The 12,647-nt window shown below is 46.4% G+C and overlaps 1 long non-coding RNA gene across 1 annotated transcript; it reads left to right on the top strand.

Annotated features, from left to right (window-relative positions):
• The first annotated feature begins 9,035 nt into the window (after positions 1-9,035).
• Positions 9,036-11,437, top strand: LOC115097323. The gene is made up of 2 exons (XR_003858258.1): positions 9,036-9,200; positions 11,025-11,437. It is a non-coding gene; the product is annotated as an uncharacterized LOC115097323 (long non-coding RNA).
• Positions 11,438-12,647: the final 1,210 nt, after the last annotated feature.

The following is a 12,647-nucleotide window of genomic DNA, read 5'->3' as shown; positions in this document are numbered from 1 at the left end:
TGTCTGCACTTTAACCACGGCGTACGTTGCAGCCTTCCCACAGTTTGAACTGTGTGAGGCAGGCAGGAACCAAGGGAGTCTGCGGGATCTGTCTGCCCTGCATGGTTCAGACCAGAGTTAAAATGTGGGCAATGTGTTATGGTTAAGCGGTGTTTGGGTGGATTCTTGGGTACTGTGGCAGATGACCATGCCCACAGGGAGGGGCCCCGTGGGGAGCCACAGTACTGGGCTAGACTCAGGACGCACAAACACAGAATTAGATCTTTTATTGTACAGCTTGAGGTATACTACCAGAGGTGGCAGTAGTGAGGTAGTCTGGATGTAGCAGTCTCAAGACCCTCGGCAGAGGGGACCCTTCTTACCCCGTTGGTATAGGGGAATTCCGGTGTAGGTTTCCCAGCAAGGCAATGCTGTGGAGGAGACAGACTGAGAGTTAGATTACTCACTAGATGGTAGCTGTAGGTATGCGATTCCACAAGGCTGAAGTAGATGGTACTGGCACCGAGGCAGGGAGAGCAGGCCCTCGAGGAGCGAGTACCTGATCCCTGTAAGGCACCTGAAATAAAGCAGAGGGCCCCTGAGGAGCGGGTACCCAAGTTAGTCAATACCCCGAAGGGCAGAGGGAGAGCTTCCAGCAGCAGCACGGAAGCAGCACAGTAGCTTAAACAGGATGAATCCGAGTCTTTGCTAACTCAGTGAGCTAGCAATCGAATACAGGCTATATACCCAGATGGCGTGACTTCACTTGAGGGGGACACACCCGAGGTTCACGCCAATGCTGGAATAAAGATGTGGGTGGTGCGCAAGCACCTTAGTAGGTCCTTGGGAGGAGCATGGTGGGAGGCAGCACCATAGCCGGTCCAGGGATGCCGGAGAGGGCGGCTTGCAGATGCGGCGGTAGCCATTTTCCCAAGGTAAGCGGGAGGAGCCGTGAACAAGGTGAGGAAAACGTGGCGAAGCCATCTAGGACTGACGGACGCAACAGTACCCCTCTTCAAAGGGCGCCCTCCAGGCTTCCTACCTAGTCTTGGTTTCTGAGGATGCATTCTGTGAAATAGTTGAAGCAACTCTTTATCCATGATATTAGCCAAAGGTTCCCAAGAGCCATAACTCTCATGACAGGAGGTATTCCCATACTCTGCCTCTTTTTCTTACGTCAAGGATAGCATCTACCTTGTATTCGATGTCTTCTTCTGCATCTCTTGGTGTAGATTCAGGTTGAGAACTCACTAAGGATCAATGGCTTCAATAGTGAGACGTAGAACACATTATGAATCTTCAATGCTGGTGGTAGCTTCAGACTATAGTGAGATTGACTAATCGACGGAGAATGGGAAAGGGTCCAACGAAGCGAGGAGCAAAGCAAGCTGAAGATAGTTTAAGTCTCAAGTGCTTTGTAGATAACCAGATTTTGTCACTAGGCTGAAAATCTGGAGCCTTGCAATGATGAGCATCATATCCTTTCTTTGCTCATTGTCCTGCTTTGAGAAGCATCTCTTTGGTCTGAGTCCATAGTTGTTGAATATCTTTGGCAATAGATTTAGCTGCCGGGGATGACACTGACAGTGGAAGTGGTAGTGGTGGTAATGGTAGTCGTCCGTAGACCACTTCAAATGGTGTTGATCCAGTTGATGTTGCTGGATGAGAGTTGATGGCAAATTCAGCCCAGGGCAACAGTTCAGCCCAATCATTCTGGCGAGTGCCCACGTAGGCACGAATGAACTGCTTGAGAGTCCTATTCATTCTCTCTGTTTGCCCGTTAGACTGTGGATGGTATGCTGAGGTGAAATCAAGAGAAATATCAAACAATGCCTTTCAGAACTTAGCTGTGAATTGGACTCCTCGATCAGAGACTATGTGCTTAGGTATGCCGTGTAGGCAGAAGATGTGCATGATAAAGAGCTTAGCAAGCTCCATGGCTGTGGGTAAGCCAGAGAGAGCCACAAAGTGAGCCATCTTTGAGAACCGATCTACAGTTATTTATTTATTTATTTATTTATTTATTTAACTTTTTTTATACCGGGATTCATGTACATTTTACATATCGTCTCGGTTTACATTGTAACTGAAAAACAGGCATGTGAAATGCAATTACAAAGAACAAGGCATAAAACTTGGATCAGGATACATGGGGAAAAACATGGAACATAATTAAAAGGGGGGGAGAACAAACGCATATTAATATTAAAAGGCGCATAATTTAATATTACTTTACCAAAAATCATGTTATTTTTTACCCAAATCATGTTGTTTCCTCCTGAGAGTGGTAAGTCTACCACAAAGTCTGTAGCAATGTGTGTCCATGGTTCGTCTGGTACTGGCAAGGGTTGGAGTAGGTCCCAAGGACGACGGGGTGGCGTCTTCTGTCTGGCACATTTAGCGCAGGAAGCAATGTAGGAGAATGTGTATTCCTTCATAGTAGGCCACCAGTAAAAAGTTTGCAGTTTAGACAGAGTTCTGCGTTGACCAGGGTGTCCAGCCAGTTTGGAGTCATGAGCCCATGCTAGCAGCTTTTTTCTTAGGTTCTTGGGTATGATGGTTTTACCCGCAAGTACTGAATGAGTAGCTACCAAGATAACTCTTTTTGGGTCAATGATATGCTGTGGTTCATCTGGGATGTCCTCAGAGAAGAAAGAGCGAGATAGGGCATCTGCTCTGATGTTTTTATCTCCAGGGTGATATTTCAGTACAAAGTCGAATCTGTTGAAAAACAGAGACCATCTCACTTGCCAATGGTTTAAGCGCTGTGCATGGCGGAGGTACTCCAGATTTTTATGGTCTGTAAAGACTGTGATCTGATGCTGTGTTCCTTCGAGCCAAGGGCGCCACTCCTTGAATGCCATCTTTATTGCCAGGTGCTCTTTATCTCCTATTCCGTAGTTCTTCTCTGCTGGTGAGAAGCAGCGGGAGAAGAATGAGCATGGGTGTAATGCCTTGGAATCACTGGCCCCTATGCTGACTTCTGAGGCATCGATCTCAATCATGAAGGGCTTGTTTGGATCCAGGTGTCGGAGGCATGGCTTGCTCAAGAAGGCGTCTTTTAATTTCTGGAATGCGGTTATTGTCTCCGTAGACCAATTGGTAACATTGGCACCTTTCTTCGTTATGGCTGTAAGCGGAACAGTGAGTGAAGAGTAGTTCTTGATGAATGTTCTGTAATAGTTGGTGAAACCTAGGAAATGTCTGAGAGCCTTTAGACCAGTGGGTTGAGACCATTTCTTCATGCTCTCCAGCTTCTGTGGGTCCATCTGGAAACCTTGGTTGGAAACAATGTACCCCAAGAAAGGCACTGATTCCTTGTGAAACTCGCACTTAGACAACTTGGCGTATAGATGATTCTTGCGGAGTCTTTGCAGCACTCTTTTAACATCCTCCAGATGAGTGGACATGTCTTGGGAGAATATCAAGATGTCATCTAAGTATACAACGACACATTTGTAGAGGAAGTCCCGTAAAATGTCGTTCATTAAATTTTGGAAGCCAGCCAGGGCATTGCACAGGCCAAAGGGCATCACTAAATATTCAAAATGACTGTCCCGGGTGTTGAAGGCTGTCTTCCATTCATCGCCAGAGCGGATGCGAACTAAGTTGTAGGCTCCCTTAAGATCAAGCTTGGAGAATATCTTGGCTCCCTGTATTCTGTCAAATAGCTCTGAGATAAGCGGCAAGGGGTAATGATCTTTCACAGTTATCTCATTGAGACCCCTGTAATCTATACATGGACGCAGCATATAGGGTATAGGAGCAACCTCCATCAGGCATTTGCCATGGCAATCTGGACCCCAACGTAAAAGCTCCAGAGTGGTCCAATTGAATTGAGGCATATACTGGTGCAGCCACGGTAGCCCCAGTACTAGGGGGTGCATGGCCTTCTCTAAAACAAAGAAGGAGATTGTTTCAGAATGGTGAGCACTGGTCCATAAACATACTGGTTCGGTAAACTGGGTTACTTCATCCGGTAAGGGCTGTCCATGAATTGAAGATAGGAGTAGCGAAGACGTCATGGTGGTAGTGGGAATCCGCAAGTGCTCCACTAATCGTTGTAAGATAAAATTACCTCCTGCCCCTGAATCCACTAGGGCAAGAGTCTGATAATCTAAAGGTCCTCAGATCAAGGATACAGGAAGAGAGAGCAGAGGAGAGGGTGCAGTACGACCTAAGAAGAGTCCTCCCACAGGTTTTAGGTCTGCCAGTTTCCCGGACATATAGGGCATGTTTGAACGGCGTGGCCAGCCTGTCCACAATACATGCACAGCCCTAATTTCTTCCGAGTTCTTTTCTCTTTTGATGTCAGATGGCTGTGGCCTAATTGCATTGGTTCTTCTTCGCCAGCAACTGGACCCGAGGGACCAGGCCTGGGGGTGGACTTGACTCGAGCTTCACCCTGAAGGGGTCTTCTAGGAGTCTTGGTCTCTTGAACCTTGTCAGGAAGTTGGCGATTAATCCTTGTTGCCAACTTCACCAGTTCAGCCAAGGTCTCAGGCATTTCACGAGCAGAGAGCTCATCTTTCAAACGAGAGTTCAGTCCTTCAAAGAAGAGGGTCCTCAGGCATTTAGGGTCCCAATGTAATTCAGACGCCAGTGTCTTGAATTCAATAGCGAAGTCAGTTAAAAGTCTCGTACCTTGCTTCAGGTGAACCAATGAAGATCCTGCAGTAGTAAACCGAGCAAGGTCATCCAAAACTGATTTGAATAGCTCAAGGAATCCATCAAGGTCATGTAGAATAGGATCCTCACGCTCCCACAGCGAAGAGGCCCAAGCCAAAGCTCTTCCGTCTAGATAAGACAAGATATAGGTGATCTTGGCATAAGCTGTGGGGAAATGGCTAGGTTGCAGGGAAAAGTGCATGCAACACTGGTTAAGAAAACCTCTGCATCTCCAAACTTCCCCGAGAAGCGTGTTGGAGGAGTTAGAGGTACAATAGACTTGACCGTCACTTCTGGCGGTGTAACTTCTTTACCTGAGGTGGTGGGTAAGTTCATCTGTGCGTGCAGCTGGTTGAATGCAGCAGTCAAATTCTCCAGTGCATTCTGCTGTTTGGAGATTCGCTGGACCAGCCTGGAATGGCCTGCAATGCGGTGAGCTGAGCCGAATCCATGGAGTTAGCAATCTGTTATGGTTAAGCGGTGGTTGGGTGGATTCTTGGGTACTGTGGCAGATGACCATGCCGACGGGGAGGGGCCCCGAGGGGAGCCACAGTACTGGGCTAGACTCAGGACGCACAAACACAGAATTAGATCTTTTATTGTACAGCTTGAGTATACTACCAGAGGTGGCAGTTGTGAGGTAGTCTGGATGTAGGCAGTCTCGGGACCCTCGGCAGAGGGGACCCTTCTCACCCCGTTGGTATAGGGGAATTCCGGTGTAGGTTTCCCAGCAAGGCAATGCTGTGGAGGAGACAAACTGAGAGTTATATTACTCACTAGATGTAGCTGTAGGTATGCGATTCCACCAGGCTGAAGAAGATGGTACTTGCACTGAGGCAGGGAGAGCAGGCCCTCGAGAAGCGAGAACCTGATCCCTGTAAGGCAGCTGAAATAAAGCAGAGGGCCCCCGAGGAGCGGGTACCCAAGTTAGTCAATACCCCGAAGGGCAGAGGGAGAGCTTCCAGCGGCAGCACGGAAGCGGCACAGTAGCTTAGTCAGGATTAATCCGAGTCTTTGCTAACTCAGTGAGCTAGCAATTGAATGCAGGCTATATACCCGGATGGCGTGACGTCACTTGAGGGGGACGCCCCCGAGGTTCGCGCCAATGCTGGAATAAAGACATGGCACGGGCGCGAGCACCCAAGTAGGTCCTTGGGAGGAGCATGGCGGGAGGCAGCACCATAGCCCTTCCGGGCTTGCAGACGCAGTGGTAGCCATTTTCCCAAGGTAAGCGGGAGGAGCCGTGAACAAGGTGAGGCAAACGGGGCAAAGCCGTCTAGGACTGACGGACGCAACACAATGAAACTTCCATGTAACTTAGAGGGAACATTAGACTGGGTTACTCCAAAAGCAGTGAAAGGTCCACATGCAGAGGGGTTTGCCCAGCAAACCTTTGGAAATAGCCAGACAAACCCTGATGTTTTACATTTCATCCCTTCTCACTGGCTACATTTAGTCTGAAAATTCATCCAGACCAAAAACAGGAAGTGCTGGGGATGTTCCAGGATGTAGTTTTTACTTTTTACAGACAGTGCTACTATCCATTCTAGTTGGACAAATTACCTGGTTATCAGTGTCCAGACAAAAAGCTGTCCTAAAATTACCCAGACAATTTCAGATAGGGTAACTTTAGACCAGATATTCAGCTGGTGCAAATTTGGTCTGAATATCAGTGTAAAGTTAACCGATAGACTTGTCTAGGTAACTTCAACTTGACACGGCTGGCTAAATATGGACCTCTCAGTACATGTCGGGAATCCAGAAGTGAAACTCTGATGGGGGTGGGAGAGGATGGTGTAATGGTTATCCCAGCATGCATTTGTGCTAGCTTGCAAACATGCAGCTGAGGCCACACAAGAAAAAAAATGGATAAATAAATCTGTCTTGTTGATCCAAATAAATGTGAGCAGAGGTGTTATTCAGGGTGATTGTTTGCTCTCCTTGGCATTCAGCCGGCAGGATTAATAATACAGGACAGCCTCAATTCTTTGTGTTACAGATTGTGCAAACAACAGTGGCAGTTGACCATTATTTGGCAGCACCTACTGTTCAAACTCTTTGTCCCTAGAAGTTTTATCTCTTTATTGATTTTTTTTTTTTTTTAGCCCTTTATAACCAGGGCAGAAAGCTCTATAACAGTGATTCAATCCATCTGTCTGCCATCCATCTGGGGGCACAATAATTTCCATGAAAATTCACTGATCAGATCCAAGCTTGGGAAGAAGATGGAGCTTGGGCCTGGAACCTCTGCTATAGAAACTGATCAGGGTGAGGTCATTTTCCAAGGGACATCTTTTGAAAAACGTTAAAAATCCTGGCATAATTAGGTTTTCCAATTGGCCGGTATTTGGATGGCCTGCTGGTTTTAAGGAAGGCTATCAGCTGGCAGGCCTTTAAACAGGCAGTGTAATTGCCATTATTCTGCCTGCCATCAGCCTCTATAGCAGCCTCCTCCTTCCATCCCCAAGAACATTTTTCTCATCCTTTCCTCCACACTAATACCGTTGCCACTGCTCCCCCCCTCCCTGCAGAGTTTTTTGTCTGAATAATCACCCCTTCCCTACAGACCTTTTCTTCTGAAACGGGCCAGTCTTTGGCCTGCTTATGGAGATGGTGGTAGTGATGACAATAGCTAAGCAGCAACAAGTTGTGAAGGTGCGTGGACCTAGGACTGAGCCAGCGATTATTATACTCTAAAGTCCTACCTTCCGCATGGAAGCCAGGAAGAGGAGGGGGCCATGCTCTCAATCCCAGGCCCTCGCACCTTTACAACCTGTTGCTCATGCCACTACCTCCATAGAAGGGCCTAGGACCAGTCCCTACTTCAGAAGAAAAGGTCCCTGAGAGACGAGATGTGGAGAAGAAAAGGTCCGTAGCTAGATGTAAGCTGGTTTGTTGTGGAAGAGAGGGAGAGTTCTTGATGGATAAGAAAAGGAACATGGGGAGGGCAAGGTTATGGATGTGAGGAGGCAGGCAGACTTTTTTAAATTCTTCAAAGTTGGCAACTCTGTGGATCAATGTAGATTTCACTGTCTCTATTGTATTTTAGTGAGGATAGCTTTTCCGAAAGGTACCAGATTGACAGGATTGGAAACCACAGCCCTCCAACTGCCTAAAGAACAGATACAGCATGGGTAGTAACAGTTGTAGAAGCTTCCCTCATACACAATTTCCCCATTAAAGTACATGAATGGCATAAGTGGCAACAGTGCAATTTCCCACACATTCAGTGCACTGCCAAAATGCCTCGCTCAGCCTTGCTCTGGAGGACCTTTAAGTGTAAGAAGTTAATTCTTCAAGTCTGCGCCATCTTTGGTCTCTCTGCTGAGATGGCCAGCTATGGTGCTAAATAGTGCTCAATTGTGATTTGTGGTTCATTGGCAACTGGATTGCAAATGGGTCACCGAACAGTTTTCAGACAGTAATGACTTCTAGTCACTATAGGCTTGACCAGGATTTGAACCAGTGACTTACAGGTAAAAGACTGTGCCAGTTCCTTTGAGTCATCCAACCCCCCCAGATTGCTTCACTGGTAGATTTTATTCATAACACCACCAGACAAAAAATGTGATTATTTTTCTACTTTCTTCCTCTGAAAAGTTCCCCAATGCCTAAAGGCTATCAAGACATTTTTTTCACTATTATGTCTCCTGGGAGTTGTCAGATTTTGGCATGAATTTACCATTGGGCCATAAACGTACAATCTTTTGAGATGGGATGCAACTGTGCAGAGTTATGGGCATGCAGGTTAAGAACTGGGTACATCTACCAATTCTAGTGACTGGGGGAACTGAAATCTTCTTTGCAAAGGAAAACAATCTCTTGTTTATGATAAAAACAGACCATCATGCAAACCCATGCTTCCCAAATACCGGTTGTCAGAACTCACTGCTTCTTTTTGCCAATGCATGGGATGACTATGGAGAACCATCTCCATAAGCGACTCTTCTGTTGGCTCACACCTCGATCCTCCATTGAGTCTCCAGTGCGCCCAGTGGTAGCTCAAGAACAGAGTCACCACACAATAGAATTAAATGCCCACCTCCTTCTTTTGTTGCTCAGCAACCAAGCCCAAATCACAAAGCATTTATGACATCATCGTAATGACTATCTTTGTGGCTAAGCCTTTGCCTTACAGAAACCAACAATAATGTCATAATGCCATTATGTGCGCTGTTTGCCATATTTAGTTGGTGAATAATTAAGAGGCAAAGTTATGCTTGGGTACGGCAGGTGAGTTGGTGGCGCCAGTACAGTTCCCAGCAAGAGGGTAACGTGTCCTATACAAAACCCACTATTTAGAATGGGCATCTTTCTGGTCCCAGCAGAAAGGTCAAGGACCAGACTGAGTTATCTGTTGGTTTGCCTCATTGCTCATTGGTCTTATTTATAGGACCAGCTGTAAATATTGCCTAAGAATAATTGTAAATCTGGCTGACAAAAAGTTGAGTTTGAAAGACAGCCTTGAACATGTCTGAATTAATTTGCCTTTCCCAGAGTAATTCCTGCAACTCAGATACCAGGCACCCTGCTCTCTTCTCTTTTGCTGCAAGGTAGTGTTTGTTTTATGGGGCTCCCTATATTACTGTTAGGGTTGCTATCCTTTATTTTGTTTGTTTGAAAAAAAAATTCTTACACAATGGACACTCCTTTTTTAAATTATACCTCATTTTTTAGCTCCCCTCTGGAGTATCCTCTCCCTCCCTCATTGCAGATTTTAGTGTCTTATGTGGAAAGACAAATCTTTCCTACTAGTTCTGCTATGATATCACATGAAAATATTGAATAGAACGGGAGCCAGGTTTGACATTTGTGGCACTGTTAGTCATCCTCCTATCCTTGGAGTGACCTCTGCTTACCCACTGTCCTGTACCGTATATTAATCAGCTTCTAACCCTAAAGAAAGCCCATACTAACTCATCTGTACACCCTATAAGGCTGTGGTTCGCAATCTTTTTTTCTGTTGGGACATATCCAACAGATGATACATGAGTGGCGCACTGAACACACAACCATCATGGTGCTAAGTGTAAACATATACTCTGCATCCACAGAAATTCCCCGCTTCCCAAACTGGAGGAAAAGTCCACATTTTTAGCCAGCTAGACTAAAGAAAGCTATTGCTATCCCTGGGAGTGAGTAATGGGAATTAGATCTGTTTTATGGGATGGGCCAGGCCCTTGCAACCTGGATTGGCCACTGCTGGGAGACAGGATACCGAGCTCAATGGACCTTAGTCTGACCCAGCATGGCAATTCTTGTGTTTTTAACAATGGGTGCAGAGCTGAACTAGGATATTTTACTGTACAACTCACCATACAAAAAAAGATATTCTGATGCTAGTGTCATCTCAGTTACAGCAACACAAACTCCCTCTACTACCACTAAGACTGATACAAATGCCTACATGAGAGTAAAATACCTCACCTCAGCCATACACACACAGAGCACAGACAGACCAACCTTCACCAAATACAGAATAAAAGACCACAAATTACAAATGTGGAGACAAAAACTGGAATGGAAATCCCAAGAAGCCACTCTGAATGCAAACTAGAAACTGGAGAACTAGAAACATTCCTCCTATACAAAAACAAAAGAAATGCACATTCCCAAAACGGACATTATGGCTCTTGAACCCTGTCACTCCCCCACCATGCCCCCATTATCCTCTCATTTCCTAACTACTCTTACTACTCCCTTTCAGTCATCCTCTGACATGTTCACATCCCCGCAAAACATTCCTGATCCTCCTCGCTGCATCATCTTCCCCATGCTCCCTCTCTCTCCTTCTCAACCTTCTGTGCCTCTCTCCCCCTCCCAGTATACCCCCGACCACCCCTTCCTGGTGAGCATCCCTCTGACCTCCCCTGCTCAGCAGCCCCCTCACCCCCTCTCCTCAGCAGATTCCTGAACCCCTATCTCTTCACATCTCCCTGCCTAGTAGCACCCTTCCCCTTGCCTAACCCCATCTCTTTTTCCCTATCCCTTCCTCTGCCTATAGTACCGACAACCCTTTTCTCCCCCACCCCACCATGCCCAGCAGCCTGCCCAGACCCTTTATTTTCCCCCACCCCAGTCAGCAAACTCCTGAACTCGTCCCCATCCCTCCCTGCCCTAGTAGCACCCATACCCTCTTCTCTCCTCCACACCTCCCTGTCTATCAACACCCACATTTTCTTTTCTTCTTGCTCCCAGACATCTCCAGTCCAGTCCAGTCCAGTCCAAAATCCCCCTTCCTCTTTACTGGCAGCAGATGAGGGCAAGAAGCATCAGGGAAAGGAGGAGAAAGCACTAGCAGCAGAAGCTGGCAGTGGATCTATGCACGTACAGCCTGCACCTCTCTCCCTCATGCTACTGCTGTCTTCTACTTTCAGGCCCTGCAGGTTGAAGAGACCATCAGCAGCGTCACTGTTGGCCCCGGCCGGTAGAGATAAAATTGGTGTTCTGCCTGGCCCAGAAGAGCAGGAATTGGTGATGTCTCGCTCGGATCTGGGTGAAGGATGGAACAGTATCCCACTGGGCCAGGAAGAGACGGAAGCAAGAGCAGCCTCCTGACATGCCCAATAAAGGAGAAATCAGCCAACTCCCGCTCAGACTGATGAGGAGAGAGCAACCTCCTGCTGACCCAGTAACACACCTCCTGGGATTCCCGTATCACACCAGTGTATCCTGACATACCTGTTAAAAACCACTGCTGAGGAGCAGCCCACGGGTAAAATCTATTATGGGCAAAAGAATCCGTTGAAGATGCATTTTTGAAAATTCAAATACATTCCATGTGATATAATTTGAATGCATTTTTATGTATTTAAAAGCCATTCTAATAATTAAAGCAAGATAACATTTTGGATAGTGAAAAACCAGAGCAAATGAGGAAGAAATAGGCCCAAGAAAGTGACCTGTAAATATTCATACCTCAACAGAAGTAACTTTTCTGCTGATTAAGCATTTTTTAAAACTTTGCATAACACCATATTTACACAGAAACAACTAGCTGGGAATTTGGAAAGGGCAGGGTAGTTAAAGTTCAGGGGGAGGTGGAGTTGCATAAACTCTTCAGAGACAAACATAGGCAGGGATTGCAAAACAGCTGTGCCTTTGGGAAAGCAGAGCAGCAGGTGGAGCACAATCTCTGCGCCCCAGTGAGCTGCATTCTCTCTGCCTGCTGTGGGCCAGCATTTGGGTCAGGTCGGCAAGCTGCACCTGGGCCTGAGGCATTGTGCACGGAGCTTTGAAGCCTCAGCTCAAAAACATGAGAACATCCAGTGATAGCAACATTCACAAATTCACTGCAGCAGATAAACAAGTTGAAAGGAAATACGCTCGGAGAGTGTACTCAGAAGTGCGTACAGCATTTTTTTTTTTTTACTAGGATATATGTTATACACAAAGAAGCATTGTCTAGATGGTAGCTATTGCCCCTTATTGGTTCTGTTGCAGCTCGTTCGGTCCTCTGCCTTTGCATACACCGTTTGCTCTTTTACGGCCTCACATTTCTTTCAATGTCACATAGCCTAAATAGTATAAAGCTTTCTCAAACTCTCTCCCTTGCCTTCACCCGCTGCTCTTGCCCAGCCTCATACCTATGTCAGCATTACATTCTGCAGCTAGCGTAGTTGTTAGAGAAGCATCATTCCCTTCATGTATGGCAGTGCTAGGAAGTTGCAGTAATACATAACCCCCCCTCCCCCAATAATATGCCAACCACTGAGACCAATGACCAATAGGCAATCCACCAAGTTTCAGTGACATTCCTCGTGTAGTTTTTGCGTGGTGAGTGGTATCACAGACAGACAAACCGATAGACATGACCAAAACATTATATCACATAAAGCATTTGCTTGCACAAAGAAAATCTAATAAAAAGGACAGACAAGGAAAGACAGAAAGGAGGAGAGAGAAAGAGGAGAAAAAGAGGAGAAAGAGGAACAAGAGAGAAGAGACAAACAGAAAAAAGAAAAGGAGAGGACAAAGAAGAGACACAGAAAAGAGATAAG

The sequence above is a fragment of the Rhinatrema bivittatum genome, chromosome 8 (genome assembly GCF_901001135.1).
Source record: "Rhinatrema bivittatum chromosome 8, aRhiBiv1.1, whole genome shotgun sequence".
NCBI lineage: Eukaryota > Metazoa > Chordata > Amphibia > Gymnophiona > Rhinatrematidae > Rhinatrema > Rhinatrema bivittatum.
The sequence above is the reverse complement of the archived record's forward strand: the minus strand, read 5'-3'. Positions and strand labels throughout refer to the sequence as shown.